The sequence below is a fragment of the Aethina tumida genome, chromosome 1, assembly GCF_024364675.1.
Source record: "Aethina tumida isolate Nest 87 chromosome 1, icAetTumi1.1, whole genome shotgun sequence".
Lineage (NCBI taxonomy): Eukaryota > Metazoa > Arthropoda > Insecta > Coleoptera > Nitidulidae > Aethina > Aethina tumida.
Genome location: NC_065435.1, coordinates 11,685,091 through 11,710,888, shown reverse-complemented (window position 1 = coordinate 11,710,888; position 25,798 = coordinate 11,685,091). Strand labels below are relative to the sequence as shown.

The 25,798-nt window shown below is 25.7% G+C and overlaps 1 protein-coding gene across 1 annotated transcript in view; it reads left to right on the top strand.

Annotated features, from left to right (window-relative positions):
• The window catches only part of LOC109608802 (plexin-B), a 167,749-nt gene that overhangs the window by 58,860 nt on the left and 83,091 nt on the right, over nt 1-25,798 (top strand). The window contains exon 4 of the mRNA XM_049965361.1: nt 21,532-21,575. The gene's annotated coding sequence lies outside the window, so the exon portion shown is untranslated. The remainder of the gene's footprint in view (nt 1-21,531; nt 21,576-25,798) is intronic.

Sequence of the window (25,798 nt, the reverse complement as noted above, 5' to 3'; positions counted from 1 at the left end):
TGACTATCAAAAATCATATATTCGGATTTTCTCTTTTACCTGTTGAAATGCCTCCTTTGTGAATCACCTGATTTATCTCCGAAATGTTTGTTGCATTCAGTTTCCGACGTGCACAGCCGGGAACGGTTTTAAATCATCCGAATACAAAAGCCGCCATCTACGTAAATACGCAATTAATACAATTATTGAAAATCCGCTAATTACCATTATGTGTATTTGTCCGACACACGGTTTTACAGGCAATATAAAAGGCGGATAAAAGCCGCGATCGCATTGCCATCCATGAAAAGGCAACGGTCTTTTTAGTGCGTTTCACAAATTTATGGGCCAACTTTACATTTCAAAATATTTTATTACGTCCTCAGACACCAGAAGCGTATAAATCAATTATTCAGATTACTGGATACAAAGGCCAATAAATTTTTAAAGCCCGTGTCATATTTTCAAGACGCACGCATTCTTATGTCTCATATATCAAGTCTCTTGTCTCGGAGCTATACTAATTTTAAGAACCTGATACGTAAAAATTGTTACTATTCTTGTGTCCGTCGTGGTATTTATATTGTGTTACACAAAATTTTAAACGCACACACTCCTTCAAATAATATGTCGATTTATGAAAAAATATCTAATAACGAAGATATAAAATTTATTATCATATTATACATTTAATTCTAGACGCTTATATTAGATATTGTATATAATATTATTTGATACAGTTGACTCTAGTTATTTCCAGATAAAATTATTGTATAAAACTAGAGCCGCCCATTTAAGTTAAATTATACAGTTAAATCTACGTTTAACTCTATATTCTTGCACTAGATATAGTATATATAAAACAGTCGTCCATTTATATGGAATTATCTCATTATACAGATAACTCCACTTAATTCTAGACAATGGTAGCTATTACAGTTACTTAATTAAGTGATGCTACCATATACAATTTACACAATTACAAAAAAACTTTACTTCTTTCCTCGACAGATATTAGAGAACTTTACAGAGGTTCATTTAAGTAGAATCACTATATCTACACAATGGTAGATACTGTGTAGTACTACAGTCACTTAATTAATTGAAGTACCATATACAATTAACTCTACTTCACTCTAGATACAAGTACTAGATATTAGAAAAATTTACAGTCGTTCATTTAAGTAGACTCACCATATCTTATAGATAATTCTACTTAATTCTAGACAATACTGCAATTATTGTATAAAATTACAGTCGTCCATTAAGTTAAATTTTTATATTATACATTTAACTCTACTTAATTTTAAATATTAGTAGAAATTGTATTAATATTTCAATCGTTTTGTTAAGTAGAGCTGTCACATTGTACAGTTAAATCTACGTTTAACTCTATTTCTTGTATTATACATTGTAAAATGGAACAGTCGTCCATTTAAGTGGAATTATCTCATTATACTGTCAACTCCACTTAATTCTACGTAATGGTAGATACTGTGTAGTACTACAGTCGCTTAATTATTTGGAGTACCATATACAATTAACTCTACTCCACTCTAGATACAAGTACTAGATATTAGAGAACTTTACAGACGTTTATTTAAGTAGAATCACCATATCTTATAGATAACTCTACTTAATTCTAGATAATACTGCAATTATTGTATAAAATTACAGTTGTCCATTTAAGTTAAATTTTATATTATACACTTAACTCTACTTAATTTAAAATATTGGTAGAAATTGTATTAATATTTCAATCGTTTTGTTAAGTAGAGCTATCACATTGTACATTTAAATCTACGTTTAACTCTATTTCTTGTATTATACATTGTAAAATGGAACAGTCGTCCATTTAAGTGGAATTATCTCATTACACAGTCAACTCCACTTAATTCTACGTAATGGTAGATACTGTGTAGTACTACAGTCGCTTAATTATTTGGAGTACCATATACAATTAACTCTACTCCACTCTAGATACAAGTACTAGATATTAGAGAACTTTACAGACGTTTATTTAAGTAGAATCACCATATCTTATAGATAACTCTACTTAATTCTAGATAATACTGCAATTATTGTATAAAATTACAGTTGTCCATTTAAGTTAAATTTTATATTATACACTTAACTCTACTTAATTTAAAATATTGGTAGAAATTGTATTAATATTTCAATCGTTTTGTTAAGTAGAGCTATCACATTGTACATTTAAATCTACGTTTAACTCTATTTCTTGTATTATACATTGTAAAGTGGAACAGTCGTCCATTTAAGTGGAATTATCTCATTACACAGTCAACTCCACTTAATTCTACGTAATGGTAGATACTGTGTAGTACTACAGTCGCTTAATTATTTGGAGTACCATATACAATTAACTCTACTCCACTCTAGATACAAGTACTAGATATTAGAGAACTTTACAGACGTTTATTTAAGTAGAATCACCATATCTTATAGATAACTCTACTTAATTCTAGATAATACTGCAATTATTGTATAAAATTACAGTTGTCCATTTAAGTTAAATTTTATATTATACACTTAACTCTACTTAATTTAAAATATTGGTAGAAATTGTATTAATATTTCAATCGTTTTGTTAAGTAGAGCTATCACATTGTACATTTAAATCTACGTTTAACTCTATTTCTTGTATTATACATTGTAAAATGGAACAGTCGTCCATTTAAGTGGAATTATCTCATTACACAGTCAACTCCACTTAATTCTACGTAATGGTAGATACTGTGTAGTACTACAGTCGCTTAATTATTTGGAGTACCATATACAATTAACTCTACTTCACTCTAGATACAAGTACTAGATATTAGAGAACTTTACAGACGTTCATTTATGTAGAATCGCCATATCTTATAGATAACTCTACTTAATTCTAGATAATACTGCAATTATTGTATAAAATTACAATCGTCCATTTAAGTTATTTTATATTATACACTTAACTCTACTTAATTTTAAATATTGATAGAAATTGTATTAATATTTCAATCGTTTTGTTAAGCAGAGCTATCACATTGTACATTTAAATCTACGTTTAACTCTATTTCTTGTATTATACATTGTAAAATGGAACAGTCGTCCATTTAAGTGGAATTATCTCATTACACAGTCAACTCCACTTAATTCTACGTAATGGTAGATACTGTGTAGTACTACAGTCGCTTAATTATTTGGAGTACCATATACAATTAACTCTACTTCACTCTAGATACAAGTACTAGATATTAGAGAACTTTACAGACGTTCATTTATGTAGAATCGCCATATCTTATAGATAACTCTACTTAATTCTAGATAATACTGCAATTATTGTATAAAATTACAATCGTCCATTTAAGTTATTTTATATTATACACTTAACTCTACTTAATTTTAAATATTGATAGAAATTGTATTAATATTTCAATCGTTTTGTTAAGCAGAGCTATCACATTGTACATTTAAATCTACGTTTAACTCTATTTCTTGTATTATACATTGTAAAATGGAACAGTCGTCCATTTAAGTGGAATTATCTCATTACACAGTCAACTCCACTTAATTCTACGTAATGGTAGATGCTGTGTAGTACTACAGTCGCTTAATTATTTGGAGTACCATATACAATTAACTCTACTTCACTCTAGATACAAGTACTAGATATTAGAGAACTTTACAGACGTTCATTTATGTAGAATCGCCATATCTTATAGATAACTCTACTTAATTCTAGATAATACTGCAATTATTGTATAAAATTACAGTTGTCCATTTAAGTTAAATTTTATATTATACACTTAACTCTACTTAATTTAAAATATTGGTAGAAATTGTATTAATATTTCAATCGTTTTGTTAAGTATAGCTATCACATTGTACAGTTAAATCTACGTTTTACTCTATTTCTTGTATTATACATTGCAAAATGGAACAGTCGTCCATTTAAGTGGAATTATCTTATTATATAGTCAACTCCACTTAATTCTATACAATGGTAGATACTGTGTAGTACTACAGTGCTTAATTATTTGGAGTACCATATACAATTAACTCTGCTTCACTCTAGAACCAGAATTAGATATTAGAGAACTTTACAGACGTTCATTTAAGTAGAATCACCATATCTTATAGATAACTCTACTTAATTCTAGATAATACTGCAATTATTGTATAAAATTACAGTCGTCCATTTAAGTTAAATTTTATATTATACATTTAACTATACTTAATTTTAAATATTAGTAGAAATGGTATTAATATTTCAATCGTTTTGTTAAGTATAGCTATCACATTGTACAGTTAAATCTACGTTTTACTCTATTTCTTGTATTATACATTGCAAAATGGAACAGTCGTCCATTTAAGTGGAATTATCTTATTATATAGTCAACTCCACTTAATTCTATACAATGGTAGATACTGTGTAGTACTACAGTGACTTAATTATTTGGAGTACCATATACAATTAACTCTACTTCACTCTAGAACCAGAATTAGATATTAGAAAACTTTACAGACGTTCATTTAAGTAGAATCACCATATCTTATAGATATCTCTACTTAATTTTAGATAATACAGCAATTATTGTATAAAATTACAGTCGTCCATTTAAGTTAAATTTTATATTGTACATTTAACTCTACTTAATTTTAAATATTAGTAGAAATTGTATTAATATTTCAATCGTTTTGTTAAGTAAAACTATAACATTGTACAGTTAAATCTACGTTTAACTCTATTTCTTGTACTATACATTGTAAAATGGAACAGTCGTCCTTTTAAGTGGAAATATCTCATTATACAGTCAACTCCACTTGATTCTACACAATGGTAGATACTATGTAGTACTACAGTCGCTTAATTATTTGAAGTATCATATACAATTTACTCTACTTTACTCTAGATACAAGCACTAGATATTAGAGAACTTTACAGATGTTCATTTAAGTAGAATCACCATATCTTATAGATAACTCTACTTAATTCTAGATAATACTGCAATTATTGTATAAAATTACAATCGTCCATTTAAGTTATTTTATATTATACAGTTAACTCTATTTAATTTAAAATATTGGTAGAAATTGTATTAATATTTCAATCGTTTTGTTAAGTAGAGCTGTCACATTGTACAGATAAATCTACGTTTAACTCTATTTCTTGTACTATACTTTGTAAAATGGAACAGGCGTCCATTTAATTGGAATTATCTTATTATACAGTCAACTCCACTTGATTTTAAACAATGGTAGATACTATGTAGTACTACAGTGACTTAATTATTTGGAGTACCATATACAATTAACTCTACTTCACTCTAGAACCAGAATTAGATATTAGAGAACTTTACAGACGTTCATTTAAGTAGAATCACCATATCTTATAGATAACTCTACTTAATTCTAGATAATACTGCAATTATTGTATAAAATTACAGTCGTCCATTTAAGTTAAATTTTATATTATACATTTAACTATACTTAATTTTAAATATTAGTAGAAATGGTATTAATATTTCAATCGTTTTGTTAAGTATAGCTATCACATTGTACAGTTAAATCTACGTTTAACTCTATTTCTTGTATTGTATTCATTATACAGTCAACTCCATTTGATTCTACACAATGGTAGATACTGTGTAGTACTACATTCATTTAATTAAGAGTTAATGCCATATACAATCAACTATATTTCATTCTAGATACCAGTACTAGGTTTTATATAATACTATAGTTGGAGAATTAAGAGTTAATTGTACAATGTGATAAACGTACCTATATTATTAACATATACAATATCTAATACACCATTGCTTTATTATACTTTACAGCCATTGAAATAAGTAGCGTTAAAATTAATTTTAGATTATCATGTTCAGAGAGATCATTAAATCGACTTGTTTAAAGGAGCACATGTGATGAAAATGTTTCCGATAACTTGTGAAATTCTATGTATAACACCAGATCAAAATTACCACAAAGTAATATTTTTGATTTTCTCTGCGTTGCTCACACATTTCGCCGAATTACCAAAATATTTAAAACGCCAACTGTGTCGATAAACATTTTAACACATCATAACATTTTCGAAACATCCTCTTAATATTTTTCCGCGTCGGCGTATATATTATTTTTATTAACTGCCCATTTTTCAACAATGTACAGAACGTTATTAAGGTTAATGCTACATGTGTTGTAAAAAATTCATTACAATTGTTCCGATTTATCTCGTCCTGTCAGTCAGTGTTGGTTTTTAATAAACATTCAAATATCACGTGGGCTGTTAGCCCATTGTTTAGAATGAATCGAATGCATAAAAATTGTATTACGAAATATGTTACATTCGAATTTCAGTCATGATGACAATGCGTTTATTAACAACTTGTTGCATTTCATCGCGTTACTGTGTGACCCCGGTATAACGACCGTCCGTAACCAGAACAAGAACAACGTGAAGATGTCGCCGTGATTCACGAACGAAATTTAATTCTTATTTAAATTTTACGGCGGCGGCGTCGTTATGTTTATATATGTATATATATAAAATAAAACGTTTGTGTGGAAATAAATCGGGACATACTTTTCCTCGATTCCCATGACAACGGCTTTGTTCTTAATACGGACATGTCTCGAACGACTGTTATAAACGTGTACGGGAGCGAGGAAATTTCGTTCTGACAAAACGTTAAACAAATTAAAAGTGGACTCTTTTTATGGCCGAAGGCAAATGGTTTAGTTATTCGGGGAACCATGATAAATGTCCACATCAGTGAGTATCCGTATATTGTGGTGTATTTCCATGACAATAGGATTTCTCTATTCTTAAATAAGAAAAACCTAGAATATAAAGAACGGAGTTTTCATTCAAAATTGAGTATGTAAATTATTACATAACGTTCCATTCGAAGCTTTGGCTTGCTGGTCTTCGCAATATAACTGCTAAACTTTTCCTCGTGCTTAACTAAAGATCGCCACAATCAATATCCTGAGTATACGGACGTTACATGGTGAAACTCTGTATTTATACTTTAGTATTGTATACATACTGAGTACTGCGTAAAGTAATTTACGTTTTTAACGTTTAAATTTTAATAAATAATTGACATATATGGAAAAATCTCTGAACTAAAGTATATCCATCAGGTACAACTTCTCATTTAACATTTTAAAGCCTCCTTTGAGTCTCTAAGTCGATACGTGGTATGGCTTTATCATGAAGAAGCATCGACTAGAAAAGCTCGTCTTAAAAACTGCTAAAAAAATATAAGAAACAATTTTTAAAATTGTGTTTTCTTCAGAAGAAACTTTAACCAGCCATTTATAAAAACTCCCTGCCTAATATTTAAATAAATATTTTACAAACCTTTATTTTTGTCTTGGAAGAAGTTTCGAAACGTTAACATTACAAAACTTCTAGAAAATAGTAATGATTCTGTCATGTTGCATCTGATTTAAAAAGTTGGTTTAAATAAGGCAAACAGGAATTACTGAAATATGAATAAAACATTCGAAATTGTTTTTAAAATGTTTCAGCATTCGATAACAATAATATAAATAAATGTGCTTTTGACAACTACATTAACTGAACAACTGTAAAACAACAACAAATCAAATTTATTAAATTAAATTGTGGCAAAAAATGATTACAGATTTTAATTATTTATTGAAAAAGTTATTTTCAGGAGAAAAAATATAACAATATAAAATTACATTACATGGACAAATCTTAACTTACTTTTAGATGAGATAATTGTATCAACAATATTGTATTTTAATAATTTTCAATTATCCTTTGATTAAACGTATAATATTTGTATTAAAATATAAAAATAATCAATTTGAGGTTTAAATAAAATTTTTCATTACTTTTAAGGTAATTTAAAACTTTATTGAAGCTGTAAATTCTCCATAAAATGTACAAGAAGCTATTAAAGTGATATTTTTCTCGTTTAGTAATTCGATTAATGAAAATGTTAAGAGATTACATCACCACAATATTCTTAGACAAATTGTAAATTCATTTTTGTTATGAAAACTTTTATATATTTAAAATATATTCTGTAAATCGGAAACAAGGCAAAAATGGGGAATAACAATACCTTTTAAAAGTTAAGCATGTTCTTACTTTATTTTCTACTTAATTTTTACAGATATTGAATATTAGATCAAATATTTCATAATTACATTTTTTTTGAAACATTTTAAATTCATTTAAGTTATGAAAACTTCATGTATTTAAAGTATATTCTTTAAATTGAAGGAACGAGTGGGGAATAAAAATAACTTAAGCATGTCCTTCTTTATTTTCTACTTTATTCTTAATATATTGGGTATTAGACCAAATATTACATAATTACACCAACATATTTTTCTGAAACATATTGTAAATTCATTGAGGTTATGAAAACTTTAAGTATTTAAAATATATTCTGTAAATTGAAGGAACAATTGGGAAATAATAGTTCCAACACATTTTTCTGAAACACTTTCTAAATTCATTTATGTTATAAAATTTTTCATGCATTTAAAATATATTCTGTAAATCAAAGGAAAAAATGGGGAATAAAAATAACTTCTAAAAGTTATTGTGTACTTTATTTTTACAGATATTGAATATTAGACCAAATATTACATAATTATACCAACACATCTTTGTGAAACACATTCTAAATTTATTTACGTTATGAAAACTTTCATGTATATAAAATATATTCTATAAATTGAAGGAAAAATTGGGGAATAAAATAACTTCCAAAAGTTAAGCTTGTTCTTCCTTCATTTTCTACTTTATTCTTACAGATATTGAATATTAGACCAAATATTACATAATTACACCAACACATTTTTTTGAAATTCATTCTAAATTTATTTACGTTATGAAAACTTTCATGTATAGAAAATATATTCTGTAAATTGAAGGAAAAATTGGGGAATAAAATAACTTTCAAAAGTTAAGAATGTTCTTCCTTTATTTTCTACTTTATTCAGGCAGATATTGAATATTAGACCAAATATTACATAATTACACCAACACATTTTTCTGAAATTCATTCTAAATTCATTTACGTTATGAAAACTTTCATGTATATAAAATATATTCTGTAAATTGAAGGAAAAATTGGGGAATAAAATAACTTCCAAAAGTTAAGCTTGTTCTTCCTTTATTTTCTACTTTATTCTTACAGATATTGAATATTAGACCAAATATTGCATAATTACACCAATACATTTTTCTGAAATTCATTCTAAATTTATTTACGTTATGAAAACTTTCATGTATAGAAAATATATTCTGTAAATTGAAGGAAAAATTGGGGAATAAAATAACTTTCAAAAGTTAAGCATGTTCTTCCTTTATTTTCTACTTTATTCTTACAGATATTGAATATTAGACAAAATATTACATAATTACACCAACACATCTTTCTGAAACACATTCTAAATTTATTTACGTTATGAAAACTTTCATATATTTAAAATATATTCTGTAAATTGAAGGAAAAATTGGCGAATAAAATCACTTTCAAAAGTTAAGCATATTCTTCCTTTATTTTCTTATTTATTCTTACAGATATTGAATATTAGACCAAATATTACATAATTACTCCAACACACCTTTCTGAAACACATTCTAAATTTATTTAGGTTATGAAAACTTTCATGTATTTAAAATATATTTTGTAAATTGAAGGAAAAATTGGGGAATAAAATAACTTTCAAAAGTTAAGCATATTCTTCCTTTATTTTCTAATTTATTCTTGCAGATATTGAATATTAAACCAAATATTAGATAATTACACCAACACATCTTTCTGAAATTCATTCTAAATTCATTTATGTTATGAAAACTTTCATGTATATAAAATATATTCTGTAAATTGAAGGAAAAAATGGAGAATAAGAATAACTTTAAAAAAGTTAAGCATATTCTTCCATTATTTACTACTTTATTCTTGTAAATATTTGATATTAAACCAAATATTTCATAATTAAACCAACACATCTTTCTAAAACATTTTCTAAATTCATTTATGTTATGAAACCTTTCATGTATTTAAAATATATTCTGTAAATCGAAGAAAAAAAGTTAAGCATGTCCTTTTTCTGAAACAGATTGTAAATTCATTTAAGTAATGAAAAATATTAATAAACTTAAAATATATTCAGAAAGTCAAAGGTAAAAGTATCTCGTAAAAGTTCCTCCTCTATTTGCACTAGAAATTGTAAATTTATAAAGTTATGAAAAAAATATATACATTTAGAACATTTTCAGCATATCAAGGAAATAAATAAAAACAACTTTTAAAAGTTGAAGACGTCCGTCCTCCATTTTGTACCTGATTCGTAGACACACCGGCCATTAGACATTGATGAAAGATTCGTTTGATCGTGAGTGAACGCGGAGTCAAGAAACCGTAAAGTTGTAGTTGCCCCGGTATAGAATTAAGTATGCATGCGTAATTACGTACATATCTCTAAGCGACAAGCCGGAATGGCTAATCCCACTATAACTGGTTATGCGACGGGGATTCGCAAACAAATCTATAGATTCGAGGAAAAGCTTTCAGCATACTTTATCGCATACGTCCGTATACGCTAGTCCAAATAAGATTATGCTATTTTAATCGGTCTCCGAGTGTAAGAAGACTGAAATTTACGACACGAATAAAACTGATCCGCCGGTCGCCACTCAAAAACCGACTGCCAAAATAAAAAAAAAAATAAAAAAATGACTGAAAGGAAGAAACGTTATGAGTGGCACTCGGTGAAAATATTAGATTACGATATTTTTATTGCGTTTTGAGGCATTAAAATGAGTGTTGGTAAATAATTTTGAAACGTGTAGGCGATCCCGACGATAATACATATACGAATACATTGTTTCTTTAGAAAACGACCTGTAAAATGTTAAAAGGTTTTTTACCACACTCACACACGCCACACGTAATTTACAAACATTATTTTTGAAGCACCCATTCAGGGAAATCATAGGCAGTAACCGTGTTCAGTCCTGACCAACGGAAAATCTGTTATTCCGAACGCAGAACAAATGGTGGTAATAACTCCGTTCGCCCAACAACAATCGCCCGTGGTGGTGCAGGGCCCAGGGAGAAGCTCCCTTCCTCCGTTGCAACGTAACAGCGTCAATAAGCCCAGATGCCGATATTAACTAACGTTTATTGTTTTATTTCGTTCCAGTGTCTGCCCCAATTTTGGGCAGCGTTCAATTTTGTTGTTCGCCTTTTATTTATATCTCGTCGTTCGCCCTTAAACTTAAACTTAAAATGCGCTCGTCGCTTTGATGTCGTGCAAAAAGGGGAATTGGTAAAATATCACGGCACACAACTTCATCATTTCGTTACGATTTTAAATTTATTCGAAACTTTAACGTGGTCGTGTGTAAATCGACGTTCGATTTTAGTGTTCATGCTGTGATGAAGGGTTGGTTACATTACCGTCGAGTTCCACCAATTATGCAGATTGTCAAACTGATTATAGTAATTAATTACAAAGTTAGTGTTGTATATTTTGTAATTGAGCAGTGATCGTTTCGTAACACAATAAATCCATTTATAAAATTGCATTTTACTGAAGAATTTTTATTGTCCCAAAATTATTAATTGTTTTAAATTAACAACAATTAACAATTAAATACATTTTGTATTTGACTTCAGTTGATTACGTTGATAGAAAATACATTTTTAATCAGTCAAATGTGTTATCTGATTTTTTGTACATTTACACACATAAAATTTTATTTCAAGTGCATTTCATTAAAATCTGTGTTATTTTCACAAAAAATATTTATTTAGTATAAATGTCTATTTTCAGTAGTTTTCAAACAAAGTAACATATATTGGAATAAAAATTCCCTATATGAACCACTATTTTTAAATTCCATGTTTGCTTAACTGATAACAATTTTTATGTTTTTCCATCAAACTAAGTCTTAATTAATTAAATTCTGTATTAATATATAAAATTATATACGTTTTTATTTAATTAATACAAATTATATTATTCATATACTCTTTTTTATTTACATTTTACTATAACTATTTATATATTGTTTTTAATATTCAATTAATTCTCTTAATTTGGATCAGAATAATTAATATCTTTCTGTTTGTTTTTAAAAAAACGTTTGAATTAAAATTTAAATTTTACTTTTAAAAACAGTAAAAATATATATTTATTTAATATTGTAATAAAAATTGATCAACATTTTAAAAGATGTTTTCTTAATGACATATTTATATATTAATTATCAAATTAATTTTATTTTAATATAAACCAATATTGTTAATTAAAAAGAAAAAAACTTATTTTTACATTCAATAGAAACATTTATATAAAATAAATATTTTTATTTTCTATTGAACATATTTGGATCATTAAATTCATTAATTACATTACATTTACATTAATTAATACATTTTATTTCAAATACTTTTCGTTAAAATCTATGATTTTCCATAAAAAAATATTTTTTCATATTTGCTCTGTATAAATGTCTAATTTAAATAAATTTTCAATAAAATAACATATGTTCAAATACGAATTTTTAAATATCCTACATCAAAAAATATTAACTATTTTTAAAACCAATATTTGCTTACTTGATTAAAATTATTATATTGCTCATATAAATTAAGACTTTTTAGCGTTAAAATATTTCGTAAATTAAGCTGATATACATAGATAAATTTTTAAACACCAATATTTTATTAATTGATAATTTTAATAACGTAAAAGGTAAATAAAATTGATGGAACATTTGTTTGTTCTAGATGCTCAAATTAATAAATTTTTTTATAATTTAAATTAAGTTTGGTAATTTTTTTAGTGATTTGTTAGTATTCCATTAATCGTTCATTTAATTTAAATTCCTTATTTTGAATCAGAATAATTAATATCTTTCTGTCTTTTCATTAAGAATTGTTTGGATTAAAATGTAAATATTACTTTAAAGTACAATATTTTGTTACTTGGAAACAAACATAATTGATAAACTTTATAAAATTTGTCCATGATGTTTTATTATCAGTTTTATTGAGTTAATTTTATTATAAAATAATCTAATTTATTAAAATGATATTCTAATTTATTTTATTTGAAATTAGACAAATTTTTTTTGATTAATTTTTTTTTCTCTGGTGGAAATAAAGTAAAAAAACTGTTTTCTTTTTCCTTGATAAAAAATATTTGATGCATTATTTATTATATTTTAAGTATTTTTCATAAAAAATATTGGGTTAAAAATGTTAAAAATATTTTTTTTTTATTTTGATATTGAGAAAAAACTGATTTTTTTATAAAATAAAAATATTTATGATGGAAATAACTAAAAATAAATATTTTTTTCTTGAAAAATATTTGGTGCATTATTTATTATATTTTGTGATTTTTCATAAAAAATATTGGGTATAATTGTTTAAAAGAAATTTGAACTATTATGTATTATATTACTTCATTAAAATCTGTGATTTTTCATAAAAAAATTGGGTATAATTGTTTAAAAAATTATTAAAAATTATTTTGCTGTTAAGAAAAAAACTGATTTTTCCATCAAATAAAAATATTTATATAATAGAAATGTCTAAGAAATTTTTACTGGTTTAAATATGGACAAAAAAATATATATATTGTGACTTTTTATAATAAATGTTGAGTATAGCTTTTTAAAATACATTTTTAATACTTTGCTATTAAGAAAAAACTGACTTTTCCATCAAATAAAAATATTTATATAATGGAAATACCTACATTGAAATTTTTACTTAATATTTAATATTTTCATACAAATAAAAACGTATAATATTTTAAAAAGCAAGTGTAATTTATAAATTTTCAAAGATACTTTTACATTGATTGAATTTAAAAAGACTTTTTATTTAAAGAATCCCCTTTTATAACGATTTTAATAAAATAATACGTAGTTGTTCCTTTTTCGTGATACATAAACATAAAAGCTTCTTTCCCCTTATTTTATAATTTACTTTGTCATAAAATTTACCATGCATTGATAGTATATTATTAAATTAAAATTAGGGTCAAACACTATTTTTATTTACAGGTACTCCAGGAAGTAAAATATCTATTAATTTTTTTAAATCTTTATACAATATCTAATTACCTTTTTTTAGCAATTTAAAATTAAACATAAAATATAATTGGTTGTTCACTGATAAATAAATTCTTTTGTACAATGGCAAATCGATTGCACATATTGATAGCCATTCAATTTCACCTTAAGTATCCCATTAAGAGTTCGGTATGTTCTGAACCTGCCCGTATTTGTTTTTGAATGTATTAATCAACTCGGCAATATAAACTGTTTTATATTATCAAACATCGCATCTTCAAGAGTGCTTGGCTCAATTATAAACTTTGGATTATCAGCAAAGTTAACTGAACCTATATTGTTAGATTCAACAATTTAATTTGATTATAATTAATACATACTGCGAGCAACCGATATTTAATTTCGCAGTTGTGTTTTGTTGGGCAGTATAATTAGTACTTTAAGTGATTTGCCTTTACGTACCGGACAGCACTACATATACGACAATTAAGAAAATTAAACCAGTCTCCGCTATCTTTGCTGATGCAGCTCAAGGAAAAAAAAATATTTATTGGCGAGTCAATAAATAAACATGACAAATTTATATCCTTGCAGTTTGAGGAATAAATAAATGGATTCGTAGGTCTTAATCGTCTCCATATTTATAAACCCAGTCGAGATTAAAATCGAGTGCACCATTTTTAAATAATCAAGTCGGAAACGGATGAATGTACCTTTTGTGCATCGACTAAAATGTCTTCGGCAGACATCTCGGGAAACAATAAAATCGTTAAGCAATAACAGTGGAAATAACTCGAGGAGATATTCAATAAATCTTATGATCCGAGATTTAATTAAATTAATTGGAATCCGACTGTGTATTATATACATGTTTATGGACAAAACTATTCAATATTGAAATCGTTCAAATTTATTTTTAACGTCAAACCCAACTTTTTTGTCTCTGCCTGAGTCTGATATAGATGCTGTTTGTTTTTTTCCTATTCAGAGTCCATGTCATTAAATTTTTGAAAAGGATTAAAATTCTGATTCAATACTTTCACAGTTTTAATGGTTTTGTATTCTTCCATTAAGTTCTGCTTTAATTAAATGATTTATGTTCTTTGTTTCTACAGTAGTACCAAACGTAAAATAGAAACATTTATGCACATATCAAAGTAAAAGCCAAAAATTACATATTTAATAAAATTTTATACAAATCAAATATGATTGATATAAATAATTTGATAATTAACTTAATTCAAAACAAATTCGTTACATTTTCAATAACTCAATTTGAAATTAAATTTTGTTAAAACCATATTTGATGCCAAAACTGTCAGTAAAATTATTTCCCATTGAAACATATATTTACAGATTTTAACAACAAAATAAAATAATATTTTAATTATTACATTGTTTTTTTCTTATGCCAGTTTATGTAAAGCTATTTACGTAAACAAAGACCAAGTTTTTAAAGAGACAAAAGTTCAAAATAATATGTTATTTTCAAATGTATTAATTTCAAATTTCAAGACCAGACATTTTTAATATAAATTTAATGTTGTTTATTATCAATCATTTTCATCTGAACTTAAAATTGAGTATAACAGTATTATAAAAGTTCTTTTTGACACAGTTAAACCAAAAATTGAGTTGAATTACTTATTAAATTTAATGCTTAAGCAGACATTCTTTTTAATTCCTACATTTTATATAATTTGTAAAAAAGTATTTTGTATATATTTTCAATGTTTTAACCAATTTCAGAATTGTTCACCCAAAAGATTTCAGTTTACGTGAAGTTTTTAGCTATTTACTTAATTTAACATCAGATTTTTAAAAAGACAAAAGTTCAAAATGGTATTTTTAAATGTATTAATTTCAAATTTCAAGACCAACCATTTTTATATAATTTTAAAATTGTTTATTATCAATCATTTTTATCTGATCTTAAAATTGAGTACATCAGTATTGTAAAAGTTCTTTTTTGGCACAGTTAAACCGGAAAATTGAGTTGAATTACTTATTAAATTTCAATACCAAACATTTTTTGTATTATTTGTTTATCATCAATCATTTTTATTTGAACTTAAAATTGAGTACAACAATATTATAAAGGTTCTTTTTTGACACAGTTAAACAAGAAGATTTAGTTGAACTATTTATTAACTTTAAATACTTACTTATTTAATCATCTTTATCAGTACTTAAAATTGGGTACAACAATATTATAAAAATTCTTTTTGACACAGTTAAACCATCAAACTTTCAAAACGGTTCACTCAAAAGCTTTTAGTTGACGTAAAATATTCATCTATTTACTTAATTTAACTCCAGATTTTTAGAAAGAAAAAAGGTAAAAATAGTATTTTCAAATGTATTAATTTCAAATTTTGGGACCATTATAAAAGTTCTTTTTTGACACAGTTAAACCACAAGATTATGGCTTAATTACTTATTAAATTTAATGCTTAAGTAGACACTCTTTTTAATTCCTACGTTTTTTTACAATTAGTAAAATAATATTTGTTTGTAATTTGTATATATTATCAATGTTTTAATCAATTTCAAAATAGTTCACTCAAAAGGTTTTAGTTTACTTAAAGTATTTAGCTATTTACTTAATTTGACATTAGATTTTTAAAGAGACAAAACTTCAAAATAGTATTTTCAAATGTATTCATTTCAAATTTTAGGATCAGGCATTTTTTATATAATTTTAAAGTTGTTTATTATCAATAGAATTCTTTTTTGGCACAGTTAAACCATCAAACTTTCAAAATGATTCACTCAAAAGCTTTTAATTGACGTAAAATATTTAGCTATTAATATTAAAAGTTAAAAATAGTATTTTCAAATGTTTTAATTTGAAATTTCAGTACCAGACATTTTTTGTATAATTTTAAATCATTTTTATCTGAAAATTGAGTATAACAAGATTATAAAAGTTCTTTTTTGACACATTTTGACTTGAATTACTTAGAAAAATTTAATACTTAAGTAGACATTAATTAGTAAAATAATATTTTGTGCATATTTTTCTATATAAAGTTCAGTTTTTTTGTTGTTGTTAACTTGATATATAATAAAATTTAATAAAAGATGTTTCCCTAATAAAAATAATTTTTAAAATAAACTGAATTTGCCAAAACAAACACCCTTACATTTTTAACAAGTTAATTTAAAGTTAAATTCGGTTAAAACCGTGTTATATTTTTTGATGCACAGCGAAATAGAGTCCGGATGGTCGTCCATTAAGATTCCAACATATGAACAAGACCGAAATGTGGTTGCACATTTGAATATTTATATGCATATAATTTAACCGAAAAATATGTTTGGACCCTTGTCCATAACCGAAATTTTTCCGTCATGTAAAACCGTCCCGGAATGCAAAAAGGGTCGAAATAATGTACATAAAACGTTTTTAATGACGTGTAAACGATTATAGGGCATTTGACTTTTCGTTCGGACACGTATAATGGCTTGTGACGTGTAAATCATGTAAATTTTCATTTCCTCGTGAGGAACAGTTCGTTTTAACGATGTGGACGGAGCAGAAAGGCCGCATTAAAAATTAATCCGTCAATAATAACAGTCCAAAAAGAACGGGTCCGGTTAAGTAAGTAAACTAAATTCCTTTTATTCCATTGCATTGAATCAGTTTTCTTTTTTTTATTTTTTTTTATTGGTCCTGATAAAGCCTGGACAATTACGTTACATTTGTGAAAGTCATTCATTGTGTAACTCCTTTCTACCTATACAAACAGTCATTGATGTTATCTCAAAAATAAAATAACCACTCCATATTAAAATATAATTATGCTGTCTTTGACTTTTATTAAATTTTTGACATTATCTTGATACGCAAGACTATTCTGTACCCATTATTTTTATTAAAAATACCCGGGGCCATTGTTAAAAAAAATCGTTCCACTGAACATACCTCTCGACGTCGTTTTTTTTTTTCTCATTCATCAGATTAAATAGTCTCTATATAGGGTGCTAAATTAATTTTAGTGCATAAATAAAACGCCGTGTCAATAATTTATCCCCCACGTGTATATATTTACGGAAGCAGCCCGTGCGACTTAATTAAATAATTTTTACATGAATATTTTCGAGAGACGCGTCTCCAAATGTAAAAAGGAATTCGCGAATTATGTATTTTCTCACGGGAGGAGTTGAGTTATTTCACTTAGCCCGCCTTGCAATTCTGATGCTTTTAACGCAAATTATTTTTTTCCTGAATGATGATACACCCGGATTTAAATGTAAAAAGGTACGAGCGGATTAAGTCGCTGGTTCCTTTTTTTTTTTTGTTAAGAAAAAAAAAAAAAAAAAATAGAAGGGAAGCACAAGAAGATAAAACGGGTGCTTTACTTTGACTCCGTGAAAACACTAAAAGGCGTTTTGAATGGAGTTGTGTTAAGACGGTTTTCGGAATGTTTTATAACGATTTATGGCTTCGGGAATGTCGATTTTTTATGCTACATGTGGTTTTTTTCAGAGGCTTTTTGTAAAATTTATAAGAATAATTTTGTAAATTGGGGCGTTAAAATATTCAATTCATAAATAGAATTATTAAATAACTATTTTTGGAATTTACTGCTCTATTTATTTTTTAGCTATTTTAGAAAATTTTCTTTAAAAACTAAGATTTAAAAAATTAGTAAATTATTATTTACTTCAAAATAAAAGATGTTATTTTTTAACTATTTTAGAAAATTTTCTTAAGTATTTTAAGAATAAGATTTAAGAGTTAAAAGACTATTATATAGTTTAAAATATTTATCATATGAAATTTTATTTACTTAACTATTTTAGAAAATTCTTAACCATTTTAAAAATTAAAAATTAAAAAAAATAGTTACATACTAAAATATTTATCATTAGAAATTTTATTCTCTTAACTATTATAAAATTTAAGATTTAAAATTATATAAATAATTATAATTATATACATAAATATTTATCATATGAAATTTTATTTTCAAATATTAAGATTTAAAAAAATTAATAAATTATTATATATACTTTAAAATATTTATCATATAAATTTTTATTTTCTTAACTATTTTAGAAAAATTTTTAACTCAGACAATTTTCTTATCTATTTTTAAAACTAAAATTTATAAATGTTGATAGATTGTTATATAATTTAAAATATTTGTTATATCAAATGTCATTTTCTTAACTATTTTCGAAAATTTTCTTAGCTATTTTAGAAAATTTTTTTAACTATTATAAAAATTAAGATTTAAAAAAAAATTAATAAATTATTATATACTCTAAAATATTTATCTTATGAAATTTTATTTCCTTAACTGTTTTAGAAATTTATTTCGCTATTTTAGATCATTTTTTTAACTATTCTAAAAATTAAGATTTAATAGATTATTATATACTTTAAAATATTTATCATAACTTGAAACTATTTTTGAAAATATTCTTAACTATTTTAGAAAATTTTCATAAGTATTTTTAAAATTAGGATTTTTAAAATTTAATAGATTGTTATAATATAATTTAAAATATTTATCATATCAAATATTATTTTCTTAACTATTTTTGAAAATTTTATTAACTATTATAAAAATTAAGGTTTAAAAAAATTTAATAAATTATTATATACTTTAAAATATTTTTCATATGAAATTTTATTTTCTTAGCTACTTTCGAAATTTTTTCAATTATTTTAGAATTTTTTTTAACTATTCTAAAAATTAAGATTTAAAAAATTTAATAGATTATTATATACTATAAAATATTAATCATATGAAATGTTGCGTTGTTATCTATTTTTGAAAATATTCTTAGCTATTTTAGAAAATTTTCTTAACTATTTTTAAAATTAGGATTTATAAAATTTAATAGATTGTTATATAATTTAAAATATTTATCATATCAAATGTGATTTTCTTAACTATTTTAGAAAATTTTCTTAGTTATTTTAGAAAATTTTCTTAACTATTATAAAAATTAAGATTTAAAATTCATAAATTATATACTTTAAAATATTTATCGTATGAAATATTATTTTCTTAGCTATTTTCGAAATTTGTTTAGATATTTTAGAAAATTTTTTTAACTATTATAAAAATTAAGATTTAAAAATATTATAGATTTATAAAGTAGTAATAATATACTTTAAAATATTTATTACAAGAGAAGTTATTTTCTTAACTATTTTAAAATTATTATTATTATCTATTTAATTAAGATTTTAAAAAAATTATTAGATTAAGATCCTAAAAAAAAGTTGAATCCAAATTTTAAAATAAGAGAAAATATCTGTCTACAAAAATAACTTCTATCTTTATTTAATTCCTTTCTTATCTATTTTAACCTCAATATTTTTATATTGTCATTTACGCATTTATAATTTGAAACGAACAATTTGTTCATTTCATAATTCGGCATAAAATATAATCCATCCCCAAACAATTTATTTAATAATGTTGCACTCAAAAAGTTGAAGGAAACAATTTAATATTGAAAGTGGGGCAAAAGTTTTAATTGTATGCTCAATAATAAAATAGTTCCATGAAAACATTAACTATTCAAATTACTTTCTCAACAATTTTGGAAAATTCATGAAACATATTCATTATTTAAAAGAGTTAATCAATTATTATAACTTTGAAATATTTTATAAGTGAGTCAGGTATTTTGCTGCCTTTGATTTCATTAAACCACAAAAATGAATGGAGCATATTTTACTGGAAATTATTATGTCAGAAATCAGTGTCTGAACTCACAAATATTTTTGCTATAATAGTACAATCGTAGAAAATTAGTGTTTCACTCTGACCTCAGTAGAAGTCGTACCTAAGGATGTGACACAGTTTCATAATGTTTACATGGAAACTATGACATCAGGAATTCTGATTTTTAGCACTAAGGTGCAGCGGGTCATGAGATCACCGCTCCTTCCTCGAAAATGCTCTTATCACAAACGATAAAAAACTGTAGTTCACACGGCCGGATCATTTTTAGTCATGTGATCCGTGTGCACGTGTGTCATACTTTTTAATGTCGAGAGATCTGAGTCAAAAATCCCGCCCAATTAGTACCACATTTCAATAGGCCGTGCAATTTCGATAAAAAAGTCCGCATAAAGCAGCAATGAATTTCGAAATAGATGTGTATTTTGCACATATCATGTACGTAACATCAAACAAAATTTTTGTAAAACACACAAAATCCTACCTGTACGTAAACCGTGGTTGCATGTTCAAAGGATTATAGAGTGAATGTATCGCCCACCACCCCATCATTAATTTTAATCTGCTTAATAACTATTAAATGCCCACAATGACAAGCAGAAATATGTTTACCTGCCTATTGATAACATGAACTCTTGTGATCATAACCAAAGCCAATTTGTTTTAGTTCATTATTATACGTAATTTATTCAATGCAACACATCAGCATTAATTTAACCTAAACAATGTGCTTCTTTTTGTTTGCAGGTAAACCATCGGGAACAAACGTTTTATCCTGTGCAGCTGAAAAGGTATTTATAATTTTAAAATAATTTCGACGTTAATTTTCTATTAAATAATTCAATTGTCTCTTCTATAAACTTTGAAAATCGACTGATTATGGGGTTTAAATATTGCTACTGTTAGTTTCTTAACTGTAACTTCCGTGATTTGAAACAGTTTTGAATGCAATTTATGGAATACAAACTAGAATAAAACATTTCAAGTGTCATCTAAATATCACTTCAGGTTTCACAGGTATAAACTATGAAAATCAAATAAAGTATTATGTTTACTGTAACATTCGTATCTTTAGATATTTTTTAAAACAATTTATGGTACAAAAACTAGAATATTTCTTCTTTAAAATATTTTAAGTCTCATCCAAAAGTCACTTTTGGTTTCGGAGATATAAACCTTGAAAGACGACAGATAATAAAGTATTAACGTCATAATTTAAAAATATATCTACTATTAGTTTCTTACCTGAAATATTCGTGTCTTTAGATACTTTTTAAAGCAATATATGGTATAAAAACTAGAATATTTCTTCTTTAAAACATTTTAAGTCTCATCCAAAAGTCACTTTTGGTTTCGCAGATATAAACCTTAAAAGACGACTGATGATAAAGTATTAACATCACCTTTTAAAAATATGTCCACTGTTAGTTTCTTACCTGTAACATTGGTGTCTTTATATATTTTTTAAAACAATTCATGGTACAAAAACTAGAATATTTCTTCCTTAAAACATGTTAAGTCTCATCCAAAAGTCACTTTTGGTTTCGCAGATATAAACCTTGAAAGAAGACCGATTATAAAGTATTAACATCACATTTTAAAAATATGTCCACTGTTAGTTTCTTACCTGTAACATTGGTGTCTTTATATATTTTTTAAAACTATTCATGGTACAAAAACTAGAATATTTCTTCCTTAAAACATTTTAAGTCTCATCCAAAAGTCACTTTTGGTTTCGCAGATATAAACCTTAAAAGACGACTGATGATAAAGTATTAACATCACCTTTTAAAAATATGTCCACTGTTAGTTCCTTAACTGTAACATTGGTGTCTTTATATATTTTTTTAAAACAATTCATGGTACAAAAACTAAAATATTACTACTTTAAAACATTTTAAGTCTCATCCAAAAGTCACTTTTGGTTTCGCAGATATAAACCTTAAAAGACGACTGATGATAAAGTATTAACATCACCTTTTAAAAATATGTCCACTGTTAGTTCCTTAACTGTAACATTGGTGTCTTTATATATTTTTTTAAAACAATTCATGGTACAAAAACTAAAATATTACTACTTTAAAACATTTTAAGTCTCGTCCAAAAGTTACTTTTGGTTTCGCAGATATAAACCTTAAAAGACGACTGATGATAAAGTATTAACATCACCTTTTAAAAATATGTCCACTGTTAGTTTCTTACCTGTAACATTGGTGTCTTTATATATTTTTTAAAACAATTCATGGTACAAAAACTAGAATATTTCTTCCTTAAAACATGTTAAGTCTCATCCAAAAGTCACTTTTGGTTTCGCAGATATAAACCTTGAAAGAAGACCGATTATAAAGTATTAACATCACATTTTAAAAATATGTCCACTGTTAGTTTCTTACCTGTAACATTGGTGTCTTTATATATTTTTTAAAACTATTCATGGTACAAAAACTAGAATATTTCTTCCTTAAAACATTTTAAGTCTCATCCAAAAGTCACTTTTGGTTTCGCAGATATAAACCTTAAAAGACGACTGATGATAAAGTATTAACATCACCTTTTAAAAATATGTCCACTGTTAGTTCCTTAACTGTAACATTGGTGTCTTTATATATTTTTTTAAAACAATTCATGGTACAAAAACTAAAATATTACTACTTTAAAACATTTTAAGTCTCATCCAAAAGTCACTTTTGGTTTCGCAGATATAAACCTTAAAAGACGACTGATGATAAAGTATTAACATCACCTTTTAAAAATATGTCCACTGTTAGTTCCTTAACTGTAACATTGGTGTCTTTATATATTTTTTTAAAACAATTCATGGTACAAAAACTAAAATATTACTACTTTAAAACATTTTAAGTCTCGTCCAAAAGTTACTTTTGGTTTCGCAGATATAAACCTTAAAAGACGACTGATGATAAAGTATTAACATCACCTTTTAAAAATATGTCCACTGTTAGTTTCTTACCTGTAACATTGGTGTCTTTATATATTTTTTAAAACAATTCATGGTACAAAAACTAGAATATTTCTTCCTTAAAACATGTTAAGTCTCATCCAAAAGTCACTTTTGGTTTCGCAGATATAAACCTTGAAAGAAGACCGATTATAAAGTATTAACATCACATTTTAAAAATATGTCCACTGTTAGTTTCTTACCTGTAACATTGGTGTCTTTATAGATTTTTTAAAACAATTCATGGTATAAAAACTAGAATATTTCTTCCTTAAAACATTTTAAGTCTCATCCAAAAGTCACTTTTGGTTTCGCAGATATAAACCCTAAAAGGCGACTGATGATAAAGTATTAACATCACCTTTTAAAAATATGTCCACTGTTAGTTTCTTACCTGTAACATTGGTGTCTTTATATATTTTTTAAAACTATTCATGGTACAAAAACTAGAATATTTCTTTCTTAAAACATTTTAAGTCTCTTCCAAAAGTCACTTTTGGTTTCGCAGATATAAACCTTAAAAAACGACTGATGATAAAGTATTAACATCACCTTTTAAAAATATGTCCAATGTTAGTTCCTTAACTGTAACATTGGTGTCTTTATATATTTTTTTAAAACAATTCATGGTACAAAAACTAAAATATTACTACTTTAAAACATTTTAAGTCTCATCCAAAAGTCACTTTTGGTTTCGCAGATATAAACCTTAAAAGACGACTGATGATAAAGTATTAACATCACCTTTTAAAAATATGTCCACTGTTAGTTCCTTAACTGTAACATTGGTGTCTTTATATATTTTTTTAAAACAATTCATGGTACAAAAACTAAAATATTACTACTTTAAAACATTTTAAGTCTCATCCAAAAGTCACTTTTGGTTTCGCAGATATAAACCTTAAAAGGCGACTGATGATAAAGTATTAACATCACCTTTTAAAAATATGTCCACTGTTAGTTTCTTACCTGTAACATTGGTGTCTTTATATATTTTTTTAAAACAATTCATGGTACAAAAACTAGAATATTACTACTTTAAAACATTTTAAGTCTCGTCCAAAAGTCACTTTTGGTTTCGCAGATATAAACCTTGAAAGAAGACTGATGATAAAGTATTAACATCACCTTTTAAAAATATGTCCACTGTTAGTTTCTTACCTGTAACATTGGTGTCTTTATATATTTTTTAAAACTATTCATGGTACAAAAACTAGAATATTTCTTCCTTATAACATGTTAAGTCTCATCCAAAAGTCACTTTTGGTTTCGCAGATATAAACCTTAAAAGACGACTGATGATAAAGTATTAACATCACCTTTTAAAAATATGTCCACTGTTATTTCCTTAACTGTAACATTGGTGTCTTTATATATATTTTTTAAAACAATTCATGGTACAAAAACTAGAATATTACTACTTTAAAACATTTTAAGTCTCATCCAAAAGTCACTTTTGGTTTCGCAGATATAAACCTTAAAAGACGACTGATGATAAAGTATTAACATCACCTTTTAAAAATATGTCCACTGTTAGTTTCTTACCTGTAACATTGGTGTCTTTATATATTTTTTTAAAACAATTCATGGTACAAAAACTAGAATATTACTACTTTAAAACATTTTAAGTCTCGTCCAAAAGTCACTTTTGGTTTCGCAGATATAAACCTTGAAAGAAGACTGATGATAAAGTATTAACATCACCTTTTAAAAATATGTCCACTGTTAGTTTCTTACCTGTAACATTGGTGTCTTTATATATTTTTTAAAACTATTCATGGTACAAAAACTAGAATATTTCTTCCTTAAAACATTTTAAGTCACATCCAAAAGTCACTTTTGGTTTCGCAGATATAAACCTTGAAAGACGACTGATGATAAAGTATTAACATCACCTTTTAAAAATATGTCCACTGTTATTTCCTTAACTGTAACATTGGTGTCTTTATATATTTTTTTAAAACAATTCATGGTACAAAAACTAGAATATTACTACTTTAAAACATTTTAAGTCTCGTCCAAAAGTCACTTTTGGTTTCGCAGATATAAACCTTGAAA